The sequence below is a fragment of the Mixophyes fleayi genome, chromosome 1 (assembly GCF_038048845.1).
Source record: "Mixophyes fleayi isolate aMixFle1 chromosome 1, aMixFle1.hap1, whole genome shotgun sequence".
NCBI lineage: Eukaryota > Metazoa > Chordata > Amphibia > Anura > Limnodynastidae > Mixophyes > Mixophyes fleayi.
Window position 1 is genome coordinate 390,050,078 of NC_134402.1, and position 27,741 is coordinate 390,077,818.

Sequence of the window (27,741 nt, forward strand, 5' to 3'; positions counted from 1 at the left end):
TAAGGGGTGGGGTAGACTGACAGAGAGACACAGGGGAGAGAGGGAGTGAAGGAGGAATAGAGAGGGGGAGGGGAATGAAGGAAAGGGGAATGAAGGGAAAGAGTCAGAAGAGCAGGTAGGGAGTTAAGTAGGAGACTGAAAGGCTTTAAGAAAAAGGTGGGTTTTTAAACACCGTTTGAAACTGGACAGATTGGGGGAAGTTCTGATGGAGGGAGGGAGCTTGTTCCAGTGGATGGGGGCAGCGCGGGCGAAGTCTTGGATACGCGCGTGGGAGGAGGTGATCAGGGGGGAAGAGAGGCGACGGTCATTGGCCGGATGCGATCGATGTTCCGCAGCTGGAAGCGGCAGGATTTAGCAAGAGAGAGAATGTGGGGGCCAAAGGAGAGAGAGGAGTCGAGGATGACCCAGAGGCAGCGAAGTTGGGGGACAGGGGAGATAGAGGTGTTGTCGACAGTGATAGAGAGGTCCGAATGGGGCGGGGAGCGAGGGGGAGGGAAGACTATGACTTCGGTTTTGGTGAGGTTAAGTTTGAGGAATCGAGAGGATATCCAGGAGGAGATGGCAGAGAGGCAGGCGGACACCCTAGAGAGGAGGGAGGGAGAGAGATCAGGAGAGGAGAGGTAGATTTGAGTGTCGTCAGCGTAGAGATGATAGTTGAGGCCGTAGGAGCTGATAAGTTCACCTAGGAAAGAGGTGTATAGAGAGAAGAGTAAGGGTCCCAAAACAGAGCCCTGAGGGACCCCGACTGGAAGGGTGGACGGGGGGGAGAGAGACCCAGAGGTGGTGACGGAGACGGAACGGTCAGCAAGGTAAGATGTGAACCAGGACAGGACAGGGCCGGAGAGGCCAAAGGACTTAAGGGTGTGGAGGAGGAGGGGGTGGTTGAAGGTGTCGAAGGCTGCAGAGAGATCAAGGAGGATGAGAAGGGAGAAGTGGCCCCTGGCTTTAGCCACGAGGAGATCATTGGTGAATTTAGCCAGGGCAGTTTCAGTGGAGTGAAGGGGGCGGAAACCAGACTGGAGAGGATCAAGAAGGGAGTGTTCAGAAAGGTAGGAGGAGACACGGCTACAGACGAGCCTCTCGAGAATTTTGGAGGCAAAGGGGAGAAGAGATATGGGCCGATAGTTAGAGGGAGAAGTGGGGTCAAGATTAGGTTTTTTTTAGAATGGGGGAAACGAGAGCGTGTTTGAAGGAGGAGGGGAAGATTCCGGAGGAGAGGGAGAGATTAAAGAGGTGAGCGAGGTGGGAGCAGGTAGTGGGGGAAAGGGAGCGAAGTAGGTGGGAGGGGATGGGATCCAGGGGACAGGTAGAGGGGGGGAGGATGAAATGAGAGAGTGGACTTCCTCGCCCGTGGTCGGGCGGAAGGAGTGGAGGGGCAGGTGGCTAGGGGGGGAGGACGGAAGAGTGGGGGGGTGAACGAGAGAGTGGAGGAGGAGATTTCAAGTCGGCTGGCCTCAATTTTAGAGGAGAAAAAGGAGGCGGAGGCAGTCAGGGAGGAGGGGGCGGGGCCAGGAGAGTGCTGAAGGTGGCAAACAGGCGGCGGGGGTTGGAGGATTGGGAAAGGATGAGGGACTTGAAGAAAGATTGTTTAGCGAGTGAGAGGGCAGAGCTGTAGGATGAGAGGATGAATTTGAAGTGGAGGAAGTCAGCCAGGGATTTTCTCCAGTGGCTGTCAGCAACACGGGAGCATTTTTGGAGGAGGCGGGTAAGTTTGGAGTGCCAGGGTTGGGGTCTGGAGCAGCGAGGGTGGACGTATTGGGTAGAGGCGACCGCGTCCAGAGCAGAGGTGAGGGTGAGATTGTAGAGGGAGACCGCCTGGTTGGGGCAGGACAGGGAGGAAAGGGGAGAAAGGAGAGTATCAAGAGAGGAGGGCAGAGTGGCCGGATCAAGGGCATCGATGTTGCGAATGGATAGAGTAGGTTTGGGCAGGGGGAGGAGAGCAGGAGAAGAGGAGAGAGAGAAGGAGAGGAGATGGTGGTCGGATAGAGGAAAGGGAGAGATGGAGAAGTCAGAGAGATTACATAGGTGGGAGAAGACAAGATCAAGGGAGTGGCCAAGGCAGTGGGTAGAGGAGGAGGTCCATTGGGTAAGGCCAAGGGAGGAAGAAAGGGTGAGCAGTTTGCAGGAATCAGGGTCAGAGGGATTGTCCATGGGGAAGTTAAAGTCGCCGAGGATGATGGAGGGGAGGTCGGAGGAGAGGTGGTGAGGAAGCCAGGCGGCGAAGTTATCAAGGAAGAGGGAGGTGGGGCCAGGGGGGCTGTAGACGACAGTGACGCGAAGATCGATGGGGAAGAAGAGGCGGATGGAGTGGGCTTCAAAGGAGGAGAAGGAGAGGGAGGGTTCAGGGGGAATGACACGAAAAGTGCAGGAGGAGGATAGGAGGAGGCCCACTCCCCCACCTGGGCGGGCACCAGGTCTGGCGGAGTGGGTGAAGGAGAGGCCACCATAGGAGAGGGCAGCGGGAGAGGTGATGTCAGAGTCGGAGAGCCAGGTTTCTGTAAGGGCGAGAAGGTTGAGGGAGGTGGATAAGTAGAGGTCGTGGATAGCAGTCAGCTTGTTGCAAACTGATCTAGCGTTCCAGAGGGCACAAGAGAAAGGGGGAGAGGAGAGGGGGGAGATGGGGATAAGGTTAGCAAGATTGGCAGAGCGCGGGGGAGGGCGGGGAGGGGCAGGAGAGGGAGGGCGGGGGGAGAATATGGGTATGGAGCGAGAGCGGGGGGGCATAGTAGGGAGAGAGATAAGGAAGACAAAGGCAAAATGAAAGACAATGGCAATGCGAGAGACAATGGCAAAGCAAGAGACAATGGCAATGTGAAAGACAGTGGCAATGTGAGAGACAGCGAGAGACAGTGGCATATGAAAGACAATGGCAATATGAAAGACAATGGCAATATGAAAGACAATGACAAAGGCAGTATGAAAGACAATGGCAATATGAGAGACAATGGCAATATGAAAGACAATGGCAATATGAAAGACAATGGCAATATGAAAGACAATGGCAAAATGAAAGACCATGGCAATATGGAAGAAGTTAGGGCGAGGAAGGTAAGGACAAAGAATGAAGTAGGACTGTAGAGGGCTAAAGACCAGAGCGGAATAGAAAGGCAGTGTCAGAGACAAAATAGAGTACAGTAAGCAAAAAATAAAAATAGGAATCACAAACAAAATCAGAAAAATCAGATGCAGTAAATAAAAACAATGAAATGAACTAAAAAGAGAGAAGGTAAAGGTGGCCTAATGGTAAGATTGAAATGGGAGAAAGAGTACAATGAGAAAAAATACAATGTAGATGAGATGAAAAATGTAGATGAGGTGAGAAATGCAAAGAGAACTAATATATATTAAGAACCCAATTGAGTGAGTAATGTATGGAAAATAGAGATATAATCAGATTATAAATTACTATATTAGGTGGAAATATTAATAAATCACAAAGAAAGACCATAATAAGAGACAAATTTCATAAAAAAGATGTGTTCACCGAAGCCAAAGGAACAACACCAAAAGATACATACTACATAAAGATGAATCTATTTATTGATTATGTCATTCACCCTATATAATATTACATAAAACATTGACAAAATAGGAGTAAGGAGTGTATAAAATATCAATTTGTTTACTTCAATCATTTTACCAATCATTTATTACATCCATACACTGTATATCACCTTGATAACTTGACATAGTGCTGTGATTCTGTCTGTTGTACATCTGTTTTTGGCTTTGGGGCATTTTACAATTACCCATTTGACAGCAGCTGGGATTGGTATATTATATTTCTTCATTGTATTTTATTTAGTTCCTAAATTATTGTTATTTTTTTTATTTATTTTTTAATGTATACATTGCCCCAACCATATTATTTTGTTAGTGTTCCTGATCATACTTTTTATTTATAGTTTTAGATTCAGTGTCCAGATATGCAGTTGATTTAGTTTATATTTGTTTTCAGTTTCTGGGCACCACTTACAACTGTTTCACTTGGAATGTATATCATTTTTGTAATTTAAATCTTTATTTAATTTGAATTTATTTTGCTACAAGCGATAATGACAAATAAAACGATTACTATATAATGTAAAACATTACCATATTTGAAAAAAAAATCAGGATTTTCAGAAATGGAAAATGAGAAATTATGAGAATCAGATTCAGTACTCGGAATGAAAACATGGCAGTTATGCTGTCCATGCATAAAAAAGAACAGATACTGAGAATTACACCTGTTATATAGCATAGGAGACATGACATACAGTTGTACATATTTTATACGTATATACGGAATAAGAATATAAAATGAGACTAAACAAATGAGCCAGAAAGCAAAGCCAGAAATGTGGCTCTATGCAGTTTATATAGACAGAATAAGAACACATAGTCAGAACGGCAGTATATCAACCATACAGAGCAATAATGTTTGTACTGCACAGTTGTCCATACAGACTAACATGTTTCTATTCTGATCTGGAGGAAAAAGATCAGCAGGCGATAGTGGAGATACCAGTTTAGGGCAAGCAGCAGCGTAGGGGAAGGTAAGCCCAATTGGTGATTGTAGGTATAAAATGTCCACAAATATATCCAGCATTTTCAGAAAAAAACTATGATACTTGAGAACAGACGAAGATCCTGGACCTGAACCTTAGCCTGTGATTGTACCAGAAGTTAGTAAACTCTATTGAAAAGGCTGATACAGTCAACACTTCAAAAAAAGGTAAGCTTGATATTTTTTTCTATTCTATGTTTTATTTTTTGCATTTTGTTTCCACATATTCTGCTTATTACTGTGAATACACAAAAGTGGCATATAAATTCAAGTTCATGTACTACAAGCAATGTAAACCATGATCCAAAATGAGCAGCTATTGTAAAACGAAGGTGCAGGGCTCTAGTGTGTCCAATTTTTCCAATATAGTTAATTTTTTTCACCCAAAATCCTTGTTTCACAGTGTTTAGCAGGAATTTTCCCATAATCCAAAGTTGTGATGTAGCCAAATTAACAGGACAAGTTGGAATAGGTTCATATAATTATTTTTACTTTTATAAAATGCATATGGCTAATGTCCTTTTCCTTCACGCACCTTACCAACCTTCGTACCTTAAAAGTGTAACTTAAACGAATGAAATAAAGACACAGACACGTATAGCTACTTTGGCAAAAGGTCACAGTTTTTATTAATCATAAACCAATTAAATGAAAGTCACCTGGTGGTGACGAGAGCAAACTGCAGTCAACTAAACAACTAATCATCTAACCAAATTAACCAAGGAATACTCCCTTAACATTCGCCGGTGTTAAACAGGCGTCAGCATGACTGCTCCCTTCTGGACTCAACATTGACGGCCATGCAAAGCACGCCAAGGGATCCTCCACTCAGAAGGATCAAGAGTAATGTTACTTGAAAGGGGCAGTGACGTGCGGCCAAATATCCTAACCACCGTTGTGACTAGTTGTTGACTGCATTGCTCTCCCACCAACTGCGCCTCCTCTGTGAAAAAGATTGTTAGAATCAAACAAATAACTAGCTGGGCGGGCGGGGAGGCATCCGCAAAATTGCGGGAAGGAAAGATCTAGAAATCCATGGGAGTTCCTAATGAGGTGACTAAAACCACTCCCCATGGATTCTATTGGCTGGGAATGAATCAACTTTAACCCCGAATGGGTAAGGGCCTGAAAAACATAATCCATGCATTTTAAGTGCCCTCAGCTAAAATGGCCTCACTTAACATAAAATGCATATGGCTAATGTCCTTTTCCTTCACGCACCTTACCAACCTTCGTACCTTAAAAGTGTAACTTAAACTAATGAAATAAAGACACAGACACGTATAGCTACTTTGACAAAAGGTCGCAGTTTTTATTAATCATAAGCCAATTAAATGAAAGTCAACTGGTGGTGGCGAGAGCAACCTGCAGTCAACTAAACAACTAATCATCTAACCAAATACTGCAATGCCCAAATGGCATTCAAACTAACCAAGGAATACTCCCTTAACATTGGCCGGTGTTAAACAGGCGTCAGCATGACTGCTCCCTCCTGGGCTTAACATTGACGGCCACGCAAAGCACGCCAAGGGATCCTCCACTCAGAAGGATCAAGAGTAATGTTACTTGAAAGGGGCAGTGACGTGCGGCCAAATATCCTAACCACCGTTGTGACTAGTTGTTGACTGCATTGCTCTCCTTCCATAGCTGGTACCCTTTAACGGGTTCCCAGCCCGCTACCACAAGAACCAAACCACGAAGCTAATTCCTCATAAATCTCCCTGATGAAAAACCCCATCCCCTCTTTCTTCAAATGAACACCGTCCAGCCGGAACAGGTGTGTATTATCCGCCTTAATGGATGGGTGGAAAATCTCTACCCCCCCCAATTCTCTGACCAATTTCCCCGTGACGCTATTAATTTTTCTTAATAATCTTGTAAGTGTAGAAGGGCGAATGGGAAACCTCCAGGATAGGCGAGGGATAATATTGGACCAACAAATACTAATTGAAGGCCATCGTTCCCGAATAGCATGTAAATCTTCTCTAATGCTTATTATTAGTGCCAATGATTTTGTCTTCCCCACATCGTTTCCTCCAAGGTGTACAACAAGAATATCAGGAGGTTGTGATTTTGCCAATTCCTCTTCTAACCAAGGCACCAGGGATGACCAACAAAGGCCTCTCTTCCCCATCCATTTTATATCCACCGGGCATGGGAAATTAGACCACTCATGTGCCAAATGATGTTTTGAAGCCCAATACACAAATGAGTGTCCCATTATCCAAATGTTTATCTTCAGGCCTGTAAACCGAAGATAGAAAGAATTGGTGATCTAGAGTAGCACAAATATTCCAAAATATTCCCTGAGTATAAACCAGGGTCAAAACAGGCCACGTAAGCTTTACCTTTAACTTCCCTATATGCATACACAATACAAGGCACACCTGCTTTACCGAGCAATGACCCCGATCCCGGGATACTTTAAACAATTGTCCCTCTTTTTGAAACCAACCAAAAAGGTTTAATACCAACATCGTATGAAAATGTGGGACAGGGGGAGAGGAACGGACCAACCAACCGGTTTATACGACTATGTATATGCTAGAACTGCTTATATTATAACTAAGAAACCTAATATGGCCAATTGATAAATAAAATTGCTTTAGCTAAAGAGAGGGAAACTATATGTGTGATACTATAAATACCAACCTATCCGACTATATTTAACGGGGACACCAATATAAGGATTACTTGGACCACCCTGATGAGGGGGAATGATATTAAGGAATATATATGCTCAATAGGAATGCGATTTGACGCCTTATCCGTGCCTTGTAAACATACCAACCTTTAGAGGTTTAACAGGAAGTTGTAAATTAAGTCATGGTTTACTGTATGTTACACCAACCTGACTGCATATTAAACTCCACGGCTCTATGCCTTGCCTGCCAACCACTGCGTGGTTTATATCACCAACATGCAAAAATACCAACCAATCGTGATTTAACACCCCATGATAGAACAATAACAGTACCAACCTAAACAGGTTTAATTCTGAAAAAGAAGGTAAAGGAACGGTAACCCAGATGAAGGTGAACCAACCCAAAAAACCCCGGAGGCTCACCACTAATCAGGCCTTGATCCATAGGAGAAATTGGGAAAAATTCCCTCCATGCCTCTGCTGAACACGGCAAGCAGCTTTCGCCCTGGATTACAGAGAAAAGAGGGAGGGAGGAGGAGTAAGGAGGAGAAGGGAACAAGAACTAAAAAGATAACAGTAAAGACAAGGGAAAAGAGTGTTGGCAATAGAGAAATAAACATATGCAAAAAACATGAGCATATAACTACATTAAGGTCTAATGTACCTTTTATAATTGTCGGACTTCCATCGCCCCAACAATTTAATATCTCCAATGTGGAACGAATGAGTTCCATAAAATTTTGGGTCTAAACCCACCTTTAGCACTGCACTTTTAAAAATGGCATTAAACTGAAACTTAGACAAATGTGACCCATCAATGTGTACTAACCAAGCCTTGCTATCCCTAGGCCTTATCCCTGCCAACTTAGTACACCAAGCCACCGGGCATATAATCGTATCATTGCAAGGAGACAAGGTGACCCAATGACCTCTACTAAACTGATCCGTTTTGGATCGTGCAATTTTTACGGAGACCTGTGTACTAGAAACCAAAGTGTATTTCCCAAAAGGGCTGTACCTAGAGAAACTCTCGAGTTAGCCACAAGTTCGCTAATTCTAAATGCTCCGTGAAATGCCATTGAAAAGGCTGCGCTGAATAAAGTGGACTCATAGGAGCTAGAAGTGACCTCCGCAAGCGACATTATCAATTGCTTAAGCAGGGGGACCATAATAGGACACCTAGAGTCAGGAACCGAAGGGCGGGTTCTGGCCCACCCTTTCATAGCCTTGGAAATAATAAAACCTCTTGTGGGATCAACTTTTGAATGTAATTGAGCCATGAATGAAATGCCTGCTAATGCTGAGGCCATGGCCGCCTTTTTAACACCCATATTATATTTTTCCCACATAAACTCTAAAATTTCCTCCGCCTGACCTGATGTACTTGGGGTCCTGGATTGCAAGAAAGCTTCCCACTGACTCCAAGCTGCCTGATACGCTCGTCTTGTGGACTGCGCCAGAGATGACTCCGCCAACTCGATCATTCCGACTCGACCCACTGCCATGCATAGAAAGGACCTCTTCCCCTGATCCAACCCTGGGGCATAAGGGGGGGGTTCTGTCTGCTAGCCTTAAATTGTCTCCTCTGATAATGTGAGGCCAGGGTCTGTGAGGAGAAGCCACACCAGAGTCCTGCTGAGCACTTGCATTGTATGCTATATCTGAGATAGTATGTGACCCAACGGGTGAGCTGTATGAGGCTGCCAAGGCCTCCAAACCCCCACCAACTACTGAAGCCTGTTCTCCCCTGTTGTGTGGAGGAGCTTGTGGAGACATAACAACCTGGCTGGCTCTAACAGAGGAAGGAGAAAGAGACCTCCTCCTCTGTTCATTTTGAAGAGCTGCAGCAGAGCTACTATCCCCAGAGACGCTCAGCGCCGCTGAACGCTCTGGGGCTCGAGATCTGCGGGAAACTCCCCTCCCCCTTCTATTTACTGCCTGACTGGACCCGGGAGCTGGGGGATCCCCCGCTGGCTGTTCTACAGTGCTCGGCCGCCCGCTCACAGTCGGAGCGCCGAGACACTGCCCAGATGCTGCCACCTGCACTATGGGAGAAGGCGGGCGCAGACTCCCGGCCGGGAGCTGCGACCTGTCCGACAGGCGCGCTGGGGGACCTGCTGAGCGCCTAGGTCTCTGCATGGCCGGAAAGTGTCAGGTATGAGGAGATGACGGGGGGAATGAATCGGCAGAGCGAGGGAGGAGGAGAAGACAGGAGACACGAGGAGGGGAAGAAGCAGAGGAGAAAAAGGAGTAAGGTTTAAAAGGGAAATGGAAAACTATAAGAATAAACTGACAAGGGGGTAAACGGAAAGCAGAATACAGTAAGTAAGGATTAAATAGTACTAAGACCACGCAATTAAAACAGTCTTATCTCTGTCCAGGGAGCTCCTTCATCCGTGAAATTGCGGGAAGGAAAGATCTAGAAATCCATGGGAGTTCCTAATGAGGTGACTAAAACCACTCCCCATGGATTCTATTGGCTGGGAATGAATCAACTTTAACCCCGAATGGGTAAGGGCCTGAAAAACATAATCCATGCATTTTAAGTGCCCTCAGCTAAAATGGCCTCGCTTAACATTAATATTTGTTTACCATAAGTGAAATCTTGATGATAACAAATTTACTGGACATGGGCATTAAGCTCCTATAAGTCTATTACCTTATTTGGAAATTAAAATGAAGTATATGGTGGAAGTTATGGCACTAAAATTGCTGATGTAATTTGAGAGGAAGGTTAAATGATTTGCGATACCAAGCACCTCATGATCAATATGAAATTCACAATTTTCAGCATGAATGACATTTTTCTCAAAGCATGATCGTGATTGTGTTACTTCACAGGGCTTTAAATACACTGGGGAAAAGCTACAGACCTTCTATTTTATTTCAACACATATGGGGAACTGTGTGCTATTTAAATATAGCAAGTTGAACATGTGAACTTCTGTTTAACAGCAGTCTCACAATACTAATCTGTGCTGTTGTTAATATTTAGATGCTCAGATTGGCTACATGTTAGCCTAACACCTCCGACTTCACTTGGGCACACAGGAGTTGATTGAGCAGAAATACGTCGTCCCGCTGTTAAGATTCTAGTGCCTTCATTAGCCTCAAGTTTTTTGTAGCCCACCATATTTATAATAAAGTAATTTTCAAAAATTAATTTTACAGAATCAAAAACAATCAATTAAGTTTTGTTTGTTTTTTTAACAAAACCTGCTTATAATTCAGATAGTCTGTTTTGCTTTTATGTAATTGGTAAAGCGCACAGATTGTATAATTACGGCTAAGCATTTAAATTACAAAAATTAGGCCCATTATGCTCTTGTCTACTATGCATAGTTGCCAAACTAAATTACCAGTCGGTTGAAGAAAAGAATTGTAACAGTACAAAATTTAACCAGTTCATGACTAGATGTTTGGCTTTTTTATTTTATTTTATTCTGGGAGAACTTTGTAGAGTAAAAGGTTCATCTGGTAGATCTCCCTTGCACAGTAACATTAGTGCTACGTAGCTCTAATGTTGCTTACATGCACATTGTAATTAGAGCTACAATACATGAAAGTGTTGGTGTCAAGGAACATCCAATCTGAACCTTTCTTATACTTCTAAAGGATTCCCCAACATTACAAAGAGTCCCAGAGACATTGCCAGGTTTGCTAGCAACCTTGTGACACTAAATGCAGAAGTTGCAGTGTACAAATGATCCAGGGGGCAGGAACTAGGGATGTTCACTGATCCTTGTGTTTTAGTTTTGATTTTGGTTTTAGATCTGTATTTTTTTGAAAAAATTGCAAAAAAATGCTAAAATCACATAATTTGGTACTTTTTCCTAGATTATTGAAAACCTCAATAACATGAATTTACAGTCAATTTTGACCACCTCAAAGATCACAATATTATTTTCATCCAGTTTAGGCCTAAGACTGCAGCAAGCTGTCTGGTTACTAAGCGACAGAGCAAGAGTACAAATACACGGCAATTTATAGCACATATATTAAACACACAGCAGTGGCAGAAAAGAAAAGTGGTGCAAGATGGAATTGTCCTTGGGCCCTCCCACCCACTCTTATGTTGGATATTAAAAAGCACATGTACAGTTTAACAAACCAAGCACTTCAGCGACAAGGACTGTCAATTTTGTAGCTGAAGTGCTTGGTTTGTTTAATGACATTGGCAGTATTAATAGGACAACAATTGTAATGTAAACAATATTTTTATTAGGTTTTCAATTCAAATGTAGACAGTATTATCCCTAACTCTAACCCTGTCCCTAGATCCCAACACCTGCAATCTATACCGCCAACAACCTCATCATCAATATCCTAAGTAGTGATCAGAGTTATTCCTGCTTCCAAGTTGCTAAGGCTAGATAACTCCACCCCTATCCAGGATTCCTCAGAAAAATCCTTGAGCATTAGGCTCGCTGCTACTGCTCCTGCTCCTGCTGCTAGGGGTGGATCTTCATCCCAGAAGCAGACCAAGAAGAAGACTACTAGTAGTATGACATCTGTTACCCAATCACACAGCGGATCACAGGCGCCATGGCGACTAGGCCATTATTAGATCTGCGTCCAATATCCACCATTAATGGAGCAGATTTTAGACAGTTAATTGAGGTCCTGTGTCACCGTTACCAAATTCCATCTCAACACCATTTTACTAGTCAAGCAATTCCTCACCTGTACCAGGAGGTTAGAAAAAAAACTAATTATTGGGCTACAAAATGCCATTCTACCCACTGTACATTTAACCACAAATATGTGGACAAGCGGAATTGGGCAAATTAAAGATTATATGACTGTGACAGCCCACTGGGTTGGTGAATCGCCTTCAGGAGCAGGAACAACAGCAGCATCTAACAAACAAGACCAGGGGGTATATTTACTAAACTGTAGGTTTGAAAAAGTGGAGATCAGATTCTAGATAATTTATTTAGTACATTCTACGAAATATCAGCTAGAATCTGATTGGTTGCTATAGGCAACATCTCCACTTTCTCAAATCCGCAGTTAACTAATTATAGCCCTAGATCTTTTACAGGCATACAGCTGACAACCTGTTAGAAAAATTAAGGAATGTCATTGGAAAATGACTTATCCTGCTTGGCCTCTCCTCACGATATGTGATTTCTGATAATGCCACCAATATTGTGAGAGCATTACAGATGAGTGAATTCCATCACATTCCCTGTTTTGCTCATACAATCCACTTGGTGGTACAGAGCTTTTTAAAAAATGACAGGGACGTGCAGGAGATCTGTCTGTGGCCCAAATAATTTCAGGACATTTTCGGCATTCAGCAACAGCAGGTAGGAGATTGCAGCAGCTGCAAGAAAAATTGAATTTTCTCTGCCACCAACGGAAGCAAGAGGTGTTAACAAAGTGGAATTTCCACCCTTTATATGCTTCAGAGGATGGAGGAACAGCGAAAAGCCATCCACGCTTACTTAGCAAGCCATGACATTGGGAAAGGAGGGGAAATTTACTTTAGTCCAGCGCTGTGAAGAATACTTTCCGTGTTGTGCAAGGTGCTGAAACCATTCAAAGTAGTCACCTATGAAATGAGTTCAGACACTGCTAGCTTGAGTCAAGTCTAATTACACTTTTGGAAAAGCAGCTTGAGAAATTGAAAGAGGAGATGAAACAAAGCAATTCCGCTATTTATATTGTACTTGGAGATCAAGTAATTCATTCGCTTTGCCCGGTTCCAAGAGTTATCGATATCTCGAAATCGGATTACTACATTTTGGCCACTGTGTTTGATCATAGGTTTAAGAGCTATGTCCTCTCATTCATTACAACTGACTCAAATCCCAAGAGATGCAATGAGCTCCTGGTGAGCAAGTGGACAGCTCAAGGGTTACATGACACAACGACGTCTCCCCTTTCAGTTTCTCAGTCAACTGTTGCTAGGAAAAAACTTAGCTTTCCCAAGAGGTCCAGTGGTGATGCAGATGAGTCAGCACAACATTCTGACATCTGGTCTGAAAGAATTGCCCAAAATTCGTGACACATCTGCCATAATGCCACCTGATTTGAAGTGTGGAAAAGATGATGTTCATCAAAATGAATTACAAATTCCATGAGAAATTCCTTTAACGGCAATTAGATCAAAGTACAGAGACTTCTTAATGGATTACAGTGGAGATGAATTCATTTTGTCTGAGAATGATGTACACACTGATGAGGGTGAGGATGATGAAAGTGTATATTGCAAGTGCTGGGATCTAGCTAAGAGAAGAGAGCTAGCTGATGCTGAACTGCTTGTTATTTTGTGCAGAATCAGAATGGCATGTTGGCAATTTTATGTTTTTCTACAGTAAACTTTCCCTTTATTAGAGGTATTTTTTCTTTACCAATGTAAAAGCTTGTTTTTTGGATTTCAGATTCCCTGACTTAAACCCACTATGCTCTTGAGCATAGGCTTTAGTAAATGATGTAGAAGGATTAGTACCATAATGACTGGTCTCAGCAGCTGGTTGGTGCTCCTGCTCTGATGTCGAACACTGCTACCCCAGTTTCTGTGTGAGCAATGGCACTGAGCAATTGAACTGGAGTGTGACAAGAACAATGCTACCAATTTTTCTGTGTGAGCAATGGCACTGGAGAATGACAAGTACACTGCTACTCCTGTTTCTGTGTGAGCAATGGCACTGAGCAATGGCACTGGAGACTGGAGAGTGACAAGAACACTGCTACCATTCCTGTTTCTGTGTGAGCAATTGGACTGGAGAGCAACAAGAACACTACTATCCCTCCTGTCTCTGTCTGAGCAATGGCACTGAGCAATGGCACTGGAGACTGGAGAGTGACAAGAACACTGCTACCCCTTCTGTGTCTGTGTGAGCAATGGCGCCGGATCTCCAGTGGAGGGAGGTACTTTTTGAATCCAAAACCTGATGAGATCAGATCATGATGTTTTGCCTCTATGTTAGATTGGAGGAAGTGGGAAAGTACCGAGCTAGCTTGGCTCGGTAATCTGAATTGTGCTATTCAGGGGCCTCGTTGTTTAAAAAAAATGAGCCTGTGCATCTCTAGCAGAAACCTAATCATTCTGTCCCTGCCCACTTACTGGAACCTTGAGTTGCCACATCAAGGCCATAATGAGGATGGTATGGGTGGTGCAACCTCCCACGGGGCAAGCCTGAGGGTCGCATTAGCTGCCCGCTATTTGCTCAATCACCTTCAGCTCCTCAGGAACATAGGGAAGTGGTGCATGCTAAAGGGCAGCACTGCACCATAGGAAACATAGAAATGGCATCCAGCTCCTGGCTCTCTGACATCTGCTCCCTGCAGCGTCCCTTAAGTCACAAAGCTGTCAGTGGACTGAGTGGAGCCGGAAGAAGCCAGAATGAAGACAAAATCAACAAGAGAAAACAAAATAGGAGAAAGAATAAACAAAGAAGCAGACATAATTACAGTAAGATTCATCTTTACATCTGGGGGAGAGAGGGACCTGGGCTATAAGAGAGGGTTGCTTGTGGGTTGGGAGTTGCACAATTTAAAAAACAAAAGACCAGTGACCCTTCCCCTTTACCTATTTGTATACAATATAAAAAGGCACCAGCTATACCCAAACAAAAAACACACATATTAATGAGAGAAAATTATTTAAATAACAAAATCCAAAAATAGTCTAATTTATTAAAAATCATATAAAAAATAAATAGTAGCAACATGTGTGCACACATATTCATACAATTTTCTTATACAATATGCATCTTCAGTGTTATATTAGAGAAAATAGAGACACATTTGCCTATTTGGCCATAAGGAGCTGATATAACATGCATATGGAATATAAAATATACTAAAAACGGCGACATCTACAAATCAGAATGGTATTCAGACAGAATATTCAATAGTGCATATGTGCTTATATAAAGTCCCAGTCTAGAAGAGCAAAGTACTGCACATTGGGCAATACTGCAGGGTTATAGATTATTACCACCCAACAGCAACATACTCCAAGGGGCAATAGTGTAGTATATAGGAGCAGTCTCCACGCTGCTCACCACTGCCCAAGTCCGAGACAGGAAATAAGTCAGATTGTGATGATCACAATCCATGATGTATCAGGAGTGATAATTCTGTGCAGTTATGGATAGCTTCTAGACTTATTGTGCAGGTTTCCAATCTTATATTGCAGGCTTCCTTTCTTGTACCCCTTTCCCACCTCTGCCCATTACAATATTCTACCCATCCCAAGGTTCACCTTTATCCCTATTGCAGCCTCAACTCTGTCACCCCAAGATCTGAAACAAAATCCATTATGGTGATTATGTACAGACAATATAGATAGTAAAGTAATGTGGGATAATCCAGTTACACATACATATATATATATATATATATATATATATATATATATATATATATATATATAGGAACCACCCATGTGTCTCAGGCCAGGATCCAAGAAAAGCGACTTGAAAAGGAGAAACAAACAATAACAGGCTGCCTAAACTCTCTCAGGGCACAGTGGAAGGAATATATGTGTGTATACAACACGAGGTGGTCCAGCTGGATACTGGTCAGGTTTCGGGAGGGGGTTAGGGTCCTAGTTGGACCTCCCATTGATGTACACTTGCCAGAAATGTGACCTGGGGAGTCTGTTATAGGCCTTCCACTGGATGGATTTGGATGACATCTTATGTATAAAATTCATTAGTCTGTTTGCTTGTTTGTTTGTCCAGTTATGTATTCGGACACCCCTGCACCGATTGGGATCAAACCAATATGAGCTGGTCCAGTTGGATCCTGGCCAGGTTATAGGGGGTTAGGGTCCTGGTTGGATAGGCAGAACTATGACCCAGGGAGCCTGTTCTGAGCCTTTCACTGGATTTATCTGAATAAAAACTTCATAGACTGGTAAACTTGGATCCTAGAAGAAATACTAGGGGGTTGAGGTCCCGGTTGGACCTCCCGTGGGTGTACACTGGCCCGAACTTTGGCCTAGGGAGCCTGTTGTGGGCCATCCACTGGATAGATTTCGATAATATTTAAAATATAAATGACAGTGGGCAGCCACTTCATGGATGTGTTGGAAGAGCTGCCAAGCTGCTAATTATTTATAAAATGTTGACAGTTACATCCAACACATTGATAATTTAACAACCTGAAGATTTAAGCCCGGGCAATGCTGGGTAATTCAGCCAGTATATATATATATATATATATATATATATATATATATATATATATATATATATAAATTGATCACCCACAAAATTAAAATCACTAACAAGTGAAGTGCATACAATTGATTATCTCATTACAATTGCACCTGTCGAGGAGTGGGATAAATTAGGCAGCATGTGAACAGTCAGTTCTTGAAAATGATGTATTAGAAGCAGGACAAACGGATAAGCGTAAGGATCTGAGCGACTTTGACAAGGGACAAATTGTGATGGCTAGTCAACTGAGTAGAGCATTTCCAAAATGGCAGATCTTGTGGGGTGTTCACGGAATGTAGTGGTTATACCTACCAAAATTGGTCCAAGGAAGGACAACCGGTTAACCGGTGACAGGGTCATGGGCGCCCAAGGCTCATTAATGTATATGGTGAGCGAAGGCTGGTCCTTCTAATCCAATCCCACAGAAGACCTACTGTAGCACAAATTGCTGAAAAACGTAATGCTGGCTATGATAGAAAGGTGTCAGAAAACATAGTGTATTGCAGCTTGCTCCATTTGGGGCTGCGTAGCCGCAGACTAGTCAAAGTGTCCATGCTGACCACTGTCCATCGCCTAAAGCACTTACATTAGGCACGTGAGTGTCAGACCTGGACCGTGGAACAATGGAAGAAGCTGACCTGGTCTGATGAATCACTCTTTCTTTTACATCATGTCAATGGCTGGGTGCATGTGGGTCGCTTACCTAAGGAAAAGATGGCACCCCTTCATGGCAACGGTACTCCCTGATGGTGGTGGTTCTTTCAGTAGGATAATGTGCCCTGCCATACTGCAAAAATTGCTCAGGAATGGTTTGAGGAACATGACAAATAGTTCAAGGTGTTGACTTGGCCTCCAAGTTCCCCAGATCTCAATCTGATCAAGCATCTGTGAGATGTGCTGGAAAAAAAGGCAAAGCCATGGAGGCCTCATGTTGCAACTTACAGGATTTAAAGGATCTGCTGCTAACGTTTTGGTTTCAGATACCACATAATACTATCAGAATTCTTGTGTAGTCCATTCCTCATTGGGTCAGAGCTGTTTTGGCAACACAAGGGGGAACTACACATTATTAGCTAAGTGGTTTTAATGTTGTGGCTGTATTGTTGCTTGTGTATAGTGTGTACAATGGCTTTCTTATAGATACAAGTTTTTCACCAAATCCTAAGTGGTACAGACTTTTCATGGAGTGGTGCTGTTTGTTGCTGCATTGAAAGTATTGTGATTCCACAGAGACTAATTACATAAAGATCATTAAGAAGCCACAGCATGAAGAATGAGGTGGTAGAGGGGTTTGAATGTATTCTAGCATTAATAAAGCGTTAGCCACCCTCCCACAGTAGGTTGGCCACACCACCTTGGGCGCAGCAAATATAACTACAACAAAGATGGAGGGCGCCAGTGTCCGGTCTCGCCAAGGGCACTAAAATGTCTAGTTGCAGCTCTGTGACACACTCCTTTGTAGCCATTGCTACCTGCTATTTATCAACCAACATAGATCCACTGCGGGCGGACAATGTTTGATTTCTTTTTTCTCCCAGTCAATTCAGAAAATGTGCCTGTATCATAGCATGTAAGGTTTTTTCCCAAATACAAACATTCTATTTCTGAGATTTAGGAATCTGGCAAGGTGTGCTTCTTAACACTTGTAGGTCAACAGTGTTGCTGCTGTATCTGCCTATTTTTGATAACCCTAACAAGTTTCTAATGGACATTGTGGAGATTGGGTTGAACAAGGCTTTAGGTGTAGGTATTTGTTGTATGGACAGCATATTATGGCAATTCACATTTATCATACTGTATTGAAGCACATCCCAAATGTTCTCCAATTTTTACATTTTCTGTGATTAAACAGACTAATATATTAGAACGACACAAATTATGACAAATCAAAATATTGATTGGTAGTTTCTTTAGCCCTCTGTGTTAAATTAGCCTTCATCATAAGTGTAATTGGCATAGTACTACGGTACAAGCAACTATTATGATGCCTACAAGTTTATCAATGACACACAACAACTTTGTGGTTTATATACGATCGTATAATTAAATGAAAATATTGCTTTCTCCTCATTACTAGTGAGTAAGCAAGTTATGTATAATAATATTGGCTATAGAATCTATCAAAATTGATTTATTATGGAACTAGCTTAAGTACCTGGCATTGCCCCGGTTTAAATCTTCAAGTTATTAAGTTATCAATGAGTTGGATGTTAATGTCAGCATTTTATAAATAATTAGCAGTGTAGCTGCTCTTCCAACATACCCATGAGGTGGCTGCCCAGTGTCATTTTTGTTTTTATATTAAATATCATCCAAATCCATCCAGTGGAAGCCTTAGAACAGGCTTCCTGGGTCAAAGTTCTGGCCAGCATACACAAACAGGAGGTACCACCGGGACCTCAAACCCCTAGTATGTCTTCTGAAATCCAATGTTACCAATCTGTGAAGTTTCCGTCCAAATCCATCCAATGGAAGGCTCAGAAAAGGCTCCTCAGGTCAAAGTTCTGGCCAGCGTACACCAACAGGAGGTCTGACCGGGACCCTAACTCCCCTAAAACCTGGCCAGTATCCAACTGGACCACCTTGCATTGGTTTCATCCCAATCGGTGAAAGTCGTTGAAGATATTCACCAACAAACAAACTTGTTCTTCTTTTATACTATATATATATATACTGATGGAAATCTCCTGTAGTTGTCCTGATGGAAATGGCAAATAAGAATTCAAAGTAGACGACTGCAATTTAACATAATGTAGTTGCAATGCTGAGGAATGAACTGGAGGTCGATATGCAAGAAACCAATGAGAAGCGGTTGCATAGTGCTACTCACATAACAATTATCATCAGGTATCTTTACACCATTGAAAGTACTGTGATTCCACAGGGACTCATTACATAAAGAGTAACCAGGCCTCCTAAGAAACATATCTGTATATCCTTCCAAGTGTAATTGGGTTGCATCTCAACGGAGCATGCTACATTTACATATACACACCCTTATGTTTGTTTCTCCATGCATAAGGAGCTGAAAGTCTAAGATACACTAAAATCTAAATATAGACTCATTTTGGTCTGCATGCGTAGTACAGGGATGCGTACATTTATGCCACAAAATTGTACTTATGTCAATCTCTAAATGAGGCCTTTAATGTTTACACCTAAAGACATATTAATATATATTCACTTGTTATCAGATTCCAAAATAACATAAAATATTCACGTATGCCTTTTTCTCTGATGTATACAGGGAAACTTTTTATTCTCAGAAATAGATTTCCTTTTTCAATAAAAATGAGTTCAATAAAATTGAAAGTTGCCATCTGTGTGAACAGATGGGGATTAGCACAGGGATAGTCTGTCAGGATTGCTGACATATTAACAACCTAATCATGGCATACAAGGTCAGCGATAAGAGAGTTCAAATCTGGGGACATCAGAAATCATTCTAAAGGTACTCAGCCCAGCACCAACAGCTGACATGCTTCATTAAAATATGCATGAGCTGAGCCACTGCATCTGAAATGTTTCAACTAGGTTTTGTTTTTCAGGTACTAGCATATCACACTAGCATTCTGAGTTACTGCAAATGGACCAGGGTTTGGGGATATCCCTATACAAGCACAAATGAATTAATGACTAGCTCAGTCATCCTGACCGAGCCACCTGTGCTGACACACAGATGCTTACAATTTGGCTATTTATGGTCTTTGGGGACAGAAGCTGAAAACCATTAGATTTATCATGTACTATGCATGACCTTTTCAATTAATCATTATTAAAATCATAGCTGATTGCTTTAAGATCATTGCATACTTTGAGATTAATATATATATATATATATATATATATATATATATATATATATATTTATATATATATATATATTTATTTGTTTAAATGGCATAAGAAATGTGTTTTAAACATTCGCACTGTACATTTATTTTTATTTTGCCATTTTCAGCACAATAAGGGGGAAATTTACTATCCAACAGTTTGCTCAAACTTACTGTGACAACTGTTGCACGACACCACCACACAACATCTCCTGTTTCCACACTTAGCAGACATTGCTGTAAAATCTGCGTGTGTGGTAACCTCTGGTCCCTTATGCCCACACACAGGAACTATTTAACCATGGACAGTGGTATTGTGAGGTACTGTGATCAGCCTGTTGATTGAAATGTGACAAAAAAATACATTTATATGTGTATAATCATATCTCTATGTAAGGTGTGTAATGAAAACTTGTATTATACATAGCGCAAATAAATAATTAATTCTGTCTTGGAAACATAGAATTTGACAGCAAATAAGAGCCACTTGGCCCATCTAGTCTGTCCATTTTCTATCCTATGGTAACCTCCAACCCTTATTTCTTTGTAAGGATATTCTTATGTCTATCCCAAGCATGTTTAAATTGCTCTTCTGTCCCTTTACCACCTCTGATTGGAGGCTATTCCACTTATCCACTTTTTTTTTTAAGATATTTTTTTACGTCCTGTACCTTGTTAAAATCCTTGATATTTTGCTTGCAGAGTGTCTCCATGGACCTCTCCCTTTAAAGTGATCTCAATATCTCAATAGCATAGCATACATGATGTATGAAAAAATATTAACTGTTTTGGTAATAGGCCTCCTACTCCTCATTCTTGTTACTAAACTGAAAATGTATAGTCCCCCATAAATACACTGACCTTGGCTTTTAGGACATCACATTATAGGAATTATATATTTTCTCCTCTCTGCCCTGATCTTCATGCTGCTCTACTAGGTTACATTCTTAATCAGAGACAAATTAACATATCTTCAATTACGGTTGACATAATCCTGCAGTGTGACATGTTTATGGCGCTGCACTGTTATTCTTCTTTTGTGATTCACTGTTCTCCCTGCAACACAGAGTGAGCCAGCCTGTTCGATTTGGCATTAGAGGAGCAAATGAAAGCATAGCAGGAACTGAAAGGAGAAACGGTATTCCAATAGTTTATCTGTTCTGACAGTGCACAAGTTTTCTTCCCACAGGAATGCACAGTTCCCCAAGGTGTTTATTTTGGTGGCAAAGGCACTGTTTTGAAGGGCCATCTGAGGAATTAGCAAAGGTGTTGAAACCACATTTACAGCTTGCGGCTATGGCAGTGGACTCCAGGTGCAATTCCTGCTCCCTGCACTTGGCCAATGACCACCGCCTCTCTTCCCCTCTGGTTAACACTTCTTCCTCCCACCTCCAAGATTGTACCCGCCCTATTCCCCATCTCTGCAAACATGTCCTCATCATGTCATACTTTCTGCTTCCACTTCCAAAGCTTAAAACGTTCCCTCTGAACTCACGTGTTCACCAATGCCTACCAGACCTCTACCTAATCCCTCCCTACCATCCCTCTCCTTCATCCCCGCAACCTGTCACCTCTTTAACCTTCCACTCTGACCCCTACCCATTATATTGTAAGCCGTCACAAGTAGTATATTCACTCCTCTTGTTTCCTCCCTCCACCCACTTCTCCATTTGCTTCCCACCTCTCCCTTGTCACCTTCAGCGTCCCCCACCATTCTTGTAATTGCCTGAAAATTGTCCTCTGTAAAATGTCTTGATTTATGTTACCCTTTTTGTATTATTATTTGTATTTTTATTTGTTACCTGCTCTTTTCACTTCAATTCTGACTGCAGTACTTTCTGTCAACTATCCCAATTCTGGTGGGACAGTCCTGATTCTGGGGTCAAGCTCTCAGGGTATGCTGCACTGCTCATGAATGGGTATCCATGTGCATTTAAAATTGGCTATTCAACAAATAAAGCTGCCTGTCCAATTTGAACAGCCATTTTTTAATTATTTCTATCAGCTGATACGTTAGTTATGTTGCTCTCATGGCTCTCCTTCGTTTACCTTGTTCACATTATTTCTTATAGGTCAGTTTCCTTACGTTTAAAACAATTCACTTAACTGTATCATCCTACATATCATCCTTTATATCTTATTTGGCAAAACATATTTCTCCGGGAATAACATGACACATGATTTATGGAAGATAATATAAAAATCTATAAGAAACTCTTTATAGAGGTATCCTGGCTGCAAGACATCGGAATCATTCCCTTCGAAATTAATGGACATGTTTTGGTATGATAAATCTGTTTTTCACGTTCTTTGCCCTCATTTTGCCCTAAAGGAGACTTTTATAAATTTATGTTCAGATGAAAGACTTGGTTTTAATGTAGCATATTATGAAAAAGGATTGTCTTATCTAGACCGCCATATAACTGTACATAGTATGCTGAGATGAGGTTAACCATTTTTTACAAATAAATGTACCTGTTATTGTTTCTTTTCCTAAAGAGGATTTTAAAGAAGTTCTCTTTTTAATGTAAATAATTGGGAGAGACACAGTTATATACCTCTATAGAGTGGCCATCTTGCTTTCTCATACCTTCCAAAATGTGGAAATCTAGCATCAGGAAAGTGGGCATTGCTACATATATCACTGTATAATTTTTTTTGGGAAGGGTGGGACTCTATCCAGCCGCCGGGTCCTCACATTGCCCCCTTAATACAGGGTGTTCGGAAAGTCACTGTGCACTTTCCATAAAACAGTGAAAAGAGAGGAGAATTGAAGCAGTGGAGAAGTTGCCCATGGCAACCAATTCAAATCTCCACTGTTTTCACTGCTTTTTGAAAAGTGCACAGTGATTTTCCGAACACCCTGTAGCAGCAATGTAACTGTCGCCCTTTGAATTGACGTCAGTGTCAGTGTTGGGATGTTGTCTTGCCTGGATTGTTGCCTGTTACTCTTTCATCAAGTCAGTATTTGCTGCATGTCGTAATTACAGCATTTGCTATGTTAATGTCGCTCATACTCCTGTGGCAATTCTGTCATTCACCCCAACCTCTTGCTATCTGGCATTCCTGATACCCATATATCAACACTTCAATCCATCCTAAATGCTGCTGCAAGACTGATCTTCCTCTCTCACCTCTCCACATCTGCTGCAACACTTTGCAAATCCCTACATTGGCTCCCTGTGTCCTCTAGTTTCAAATTCAAATTACTCACCCTTACCTACAAAGCCCTCAACAACACTACCCCTGCATACATCTCAAATCTCATATCAAAATACTCTCCCTCCGCTCTCTTAGATCTACTTCTGACCTGTACCATGTCTTGTCTCTGGTAACCACCTCTCACTCCCACCTACAAGACTTCTCTCGTGCTGCTCCCCAGTTATGGAATTCCCCACCACACCCAATCAGGCTTTCCCTCAGCATTCATATCTTTAGAGGTTCTCTAAAAACCCATCTCTTTTTTAAAGCTTACCTTATCCCGGATGATACTATTCACACTAATACACCCTCATAGCTGTCCCAATCTCCACTCTAAGCCACACTCACTCCTCTTGTTTCTGATGTGCCCTTTTCCACTTAGAATGTAAGCTAGCTCTCTAATGAGCAGGGTCTTTCATACCCTTTGTTTTCATGTCTGCATTTATTTTGTCTACCTTGTATGTCCCTTTTTTATGTATGTACTATTTTCCCTATTGTATGGTGTTGTGGAGATCTGTTACAAATATTTAAGGGTTTTTGAACGCCTCTTAATTTTTATTGTGTGTTTATCTTTGTATGGGGTTGCAGAGCCTATAGAGGCAGCCGTTTCTCTTATACCCTTACAATTGTGTTTCATTATCTGACCATTTCCAAACATATAGATATCTGTGATTTTGCTTGTTATTTAATTATATATTGTGTGATCTGTGTTGTGTACTGTATTCAGTAATTATTTTCCATATTTTATGTACCTATAGATTTTCCAAGCAGGCCCCAACATTCCAGGATCCATACAAGAATCCAGTACCAGGTTGTGAAAGCTGCAATAACAGGTAGATGAGAGCAACACCATTTTAACACATAATGGGGGGGGGAATTCAATTGCCAGCGATGATTGCCGGCATTTACGGTAGAAATTTTTGATAAAATCTCACCGCAAAGTGCCTCGTGGACATTCCTGGAGACACGTCGTGGCTAATTGAATTCCTCCCATAATATCATGTGTAAAGAGGTGCAGTCACAGCCATGTAGGCCATTCCCCCATAACTATGTGTCCACGCCCCCCTTTGACGGCAACACCGTGGCAGCTTACATCCCATTTCCTACTATGTGTATAGGTGGGCCCAGAAAGCTGCTCCACCGGGGCCCAAATTCCTCTTGGCGACCTTGCTGCTCTGTCTCTTGTGACATTCTCTCCCTACTGCCATTACATGATATGCTGAGAGCTGTGACTCTGTGTCAGCCTTTCGCATTTATTCTCCAGAGAGGTATTGAAAAGGAGATAATGATTTGTAAGAGGAGAGCTAAGAAAAATGTTTATCAGATGTATGCTTAAAGAGTACTTAACTTACTATGTTTTAAAGAATACCTTCCATGTGAAATTGCTGCTTTAACACTTGTATTATTGGTGATTAATGTCAGAAATACACAGATCTGTCCTGTACTTGCTCTAAGCAAGGAATTTAGCAAATTGTAGCTGTAGACAAAGGGATATTGCTGAACTCCGCCAGAACAAAACACACTGAGAAAGATACAGCAAGTGTAATTCTAACTTTGAAAAATATGCAAAATAAGACTAAATAGACTGGTCAAGCTATGGCAGAATCCAATAAACCACAATAATGCTAATCGTGAATAGTTTGTTGCAAAAATATTAATCTCATTTAATAGTTAAAAACCTATCTAGAAATACATGACTAATAATACAATAACACTAATTAAAAACAATCACAGTGGCTTAGTGATTAGCACTTCTGCCTAACAGCACTGGGGTCATGAGGTCGATTCCCAACCATGTCCTTAGCTATGTGGAGTTTGTATGTTTTCCCCGTGTTGGCGTGGGTTTCCTCCGGGTGCTTCGGTTTCTTCCCACACTCCAAAAACATACCGGTAAGTTAATTGGCTGCTATAAAATTGACCCTAGTCTCTCTCTGTCTGTGTGTGTATGTTAGGGAATTTAGACTATAGGCTCCAATAGAGCAGGGACTGATGTGAGTGAGTACAGCGCTGCAAAATTTGTGGCGCTATATAAATAGCTGCTGATGTTGATGATTAGTGTTGTTGTATTACTTTTATTTTTGCAAAAAACTAGCATTATTGTGTGGATTTTGCCTTAGTTGGACCACTCTATTTGGTCTTATTTAGTATATTTTTTCCAAGTTGCACTTTCAGTGCTGTACCTTTCTCAGAGTGATTGGTGTCAAGCAAAATAAGCAGGGGTTCACCCAGGTCGACCCCGGATAGGTGAAAAACACGCATAGGTCATAGAAACATAGAATTTGATGGCAAATAAGAAACGCTTGGCACATCTAGTCTGACCATTTTTTTTATTAACCTATGGTAACCTCAAACCCTATTTGGTCCTTTAATCTTTGTAAGGATATCCTTATGTCTATCCCAAGCATGTTTAAGTTGCTTTATTGTAATAGCCTCTACCACCTGTGATTGGAGGCTATTCCACTTATCCACTACCCTTTCTGTGAAGTAGTTTTTCCACAAATTTCCTCTGAACCTACTTCCCTCCAGTTTCAATGCATGTCCTTGTGTTCTAATATTCCTCTTTCTTTGAAGAATGTTCCCCTCATGTACCTTGTTCAAACTCTTGATATATTTAAAAGTTTCTATCATGTCCCCCTTTCCCTTCTCTGCTCCAAACTATATATATATAGAGTCTTTCAGGGTAAGTGTTGTACTGTAGGCCATGCATCATTTAGTTGCCCTTCTTTGTACAGTCTCTAATGTATTTATATCCTCCTGGAGATATGGCCTCCAGAACTGAACACAGTATTCTAGATGAGGCCGCACCAATGACCTATACAGTGACATTATTATTTATTTATTTCTGCTACTGATTCCTCTCCCTATGCAATCAGGCATCTGATTTGCCTTCCTCATTGCTTGGTTACATTGCTTTCCTGCCTTTATATCACCTGAAATAGTGAGTTCTAGATCCCTTTCCTCTTCAATAGTTTCCATTATAGTGCCATTAATTTTATATTTAGCCTTTGGGTTTTTGTGCCCCAAGTGCATGATTTTGCATTTTTTTGGCATTAATCTGTAGTCCAGAGGCTACAGAAAAATAAATGCATCTGAGTTAAAAATAATATTTAATGATTGGTGGTGGAATAGCAATGAACATTAGTAAACATTAACAGTAAGGTTGTGGTTCTGCTTTATAGAACTCTTGTGCAGCCCCCTCAGGAGAACTGTTTAAATCTACTGATATAATCCCCAAAAGGATAATAAGAAAGTAGAGGCATTTTTAAAAAAGACTACTGATGCGTTTGATTTGGAGAATAAACTTGATGTTCAATTAAAAACCTGAGTATGTAAATCTAAGCATTCAAAAGACACAGGAGGAATAGTTATATTCATCAAAGTTCCACAACTGGCAACATTTCAAAAGGCCAGGATGGACACTTATTAAGTACCACAAAACCCAGGGCCTGATTATCCAATAGACTGACTAGGCTTCAGCCTGGGTTGCCAGGCTTTAGGGTGGGAGCAAAATTTGGGGAAGAGGGATGCAAAATTGTGAGAGAGATATCATCTGAATTTGACTTTGAAATATAAGAGAAATATCGTTATCCAAAGTAAAAAGAAAACATGAAAGAAACATGTAGTAAGGTTTTAGTCTGGACGTATTCTCATGATAAAGTATGAAGACAATGAGTCATCCTTGGGTGAGCTCTTGAGAATAAGTGAGTAAGAGATACAAGGATGGTAGCAGGCATAGGCATGACAGCCTTCCACCTTAACATCTTCACCCGCAATAGCGCTCGTTCATGCCTCTCTGCTATACAGTCCTGATTTTAATGAAAATATAAGTGACTAACATTGCTGTTACCATTTTAAATAAGTCAAATGGAGCTGAGTTTGAAAAATATGGGAACATAAACAGTGGGGGGAGGGTATGAAGGATGCCAGGTTTTAAATTAAGGACTAGTTAATTTTTATCTACCGTGTATTAGACTGGCGTGGAAGGTGAGGGGTGCAATGAGTGTATTAGTCTAGGGCAGCCTGAACCCTTAATCAGGATCTGACAAAACCACAATATTTTGCACATAATGTTGTTGTTCTTATAGCACATTGGATTTAAGAATTAAGCAGACAACTTTTTGGTGCCAATGGAGGACATAGGTATATGCACTAGCCTCCAAAGAGATCTAGAAGAAAATAAGGTCTGTGGGATTTGTGTTCAAAAGTGGAACTGTCAAATGTTATGAAGTTCAAAACAACAAAGGTCAGTTACAAAAGTGTAAATCATAAATGCACCCATTTTTGCACAGAAACACATGGATTTTTAGGCCAATATAGCATTGTCTGAATGGCGCA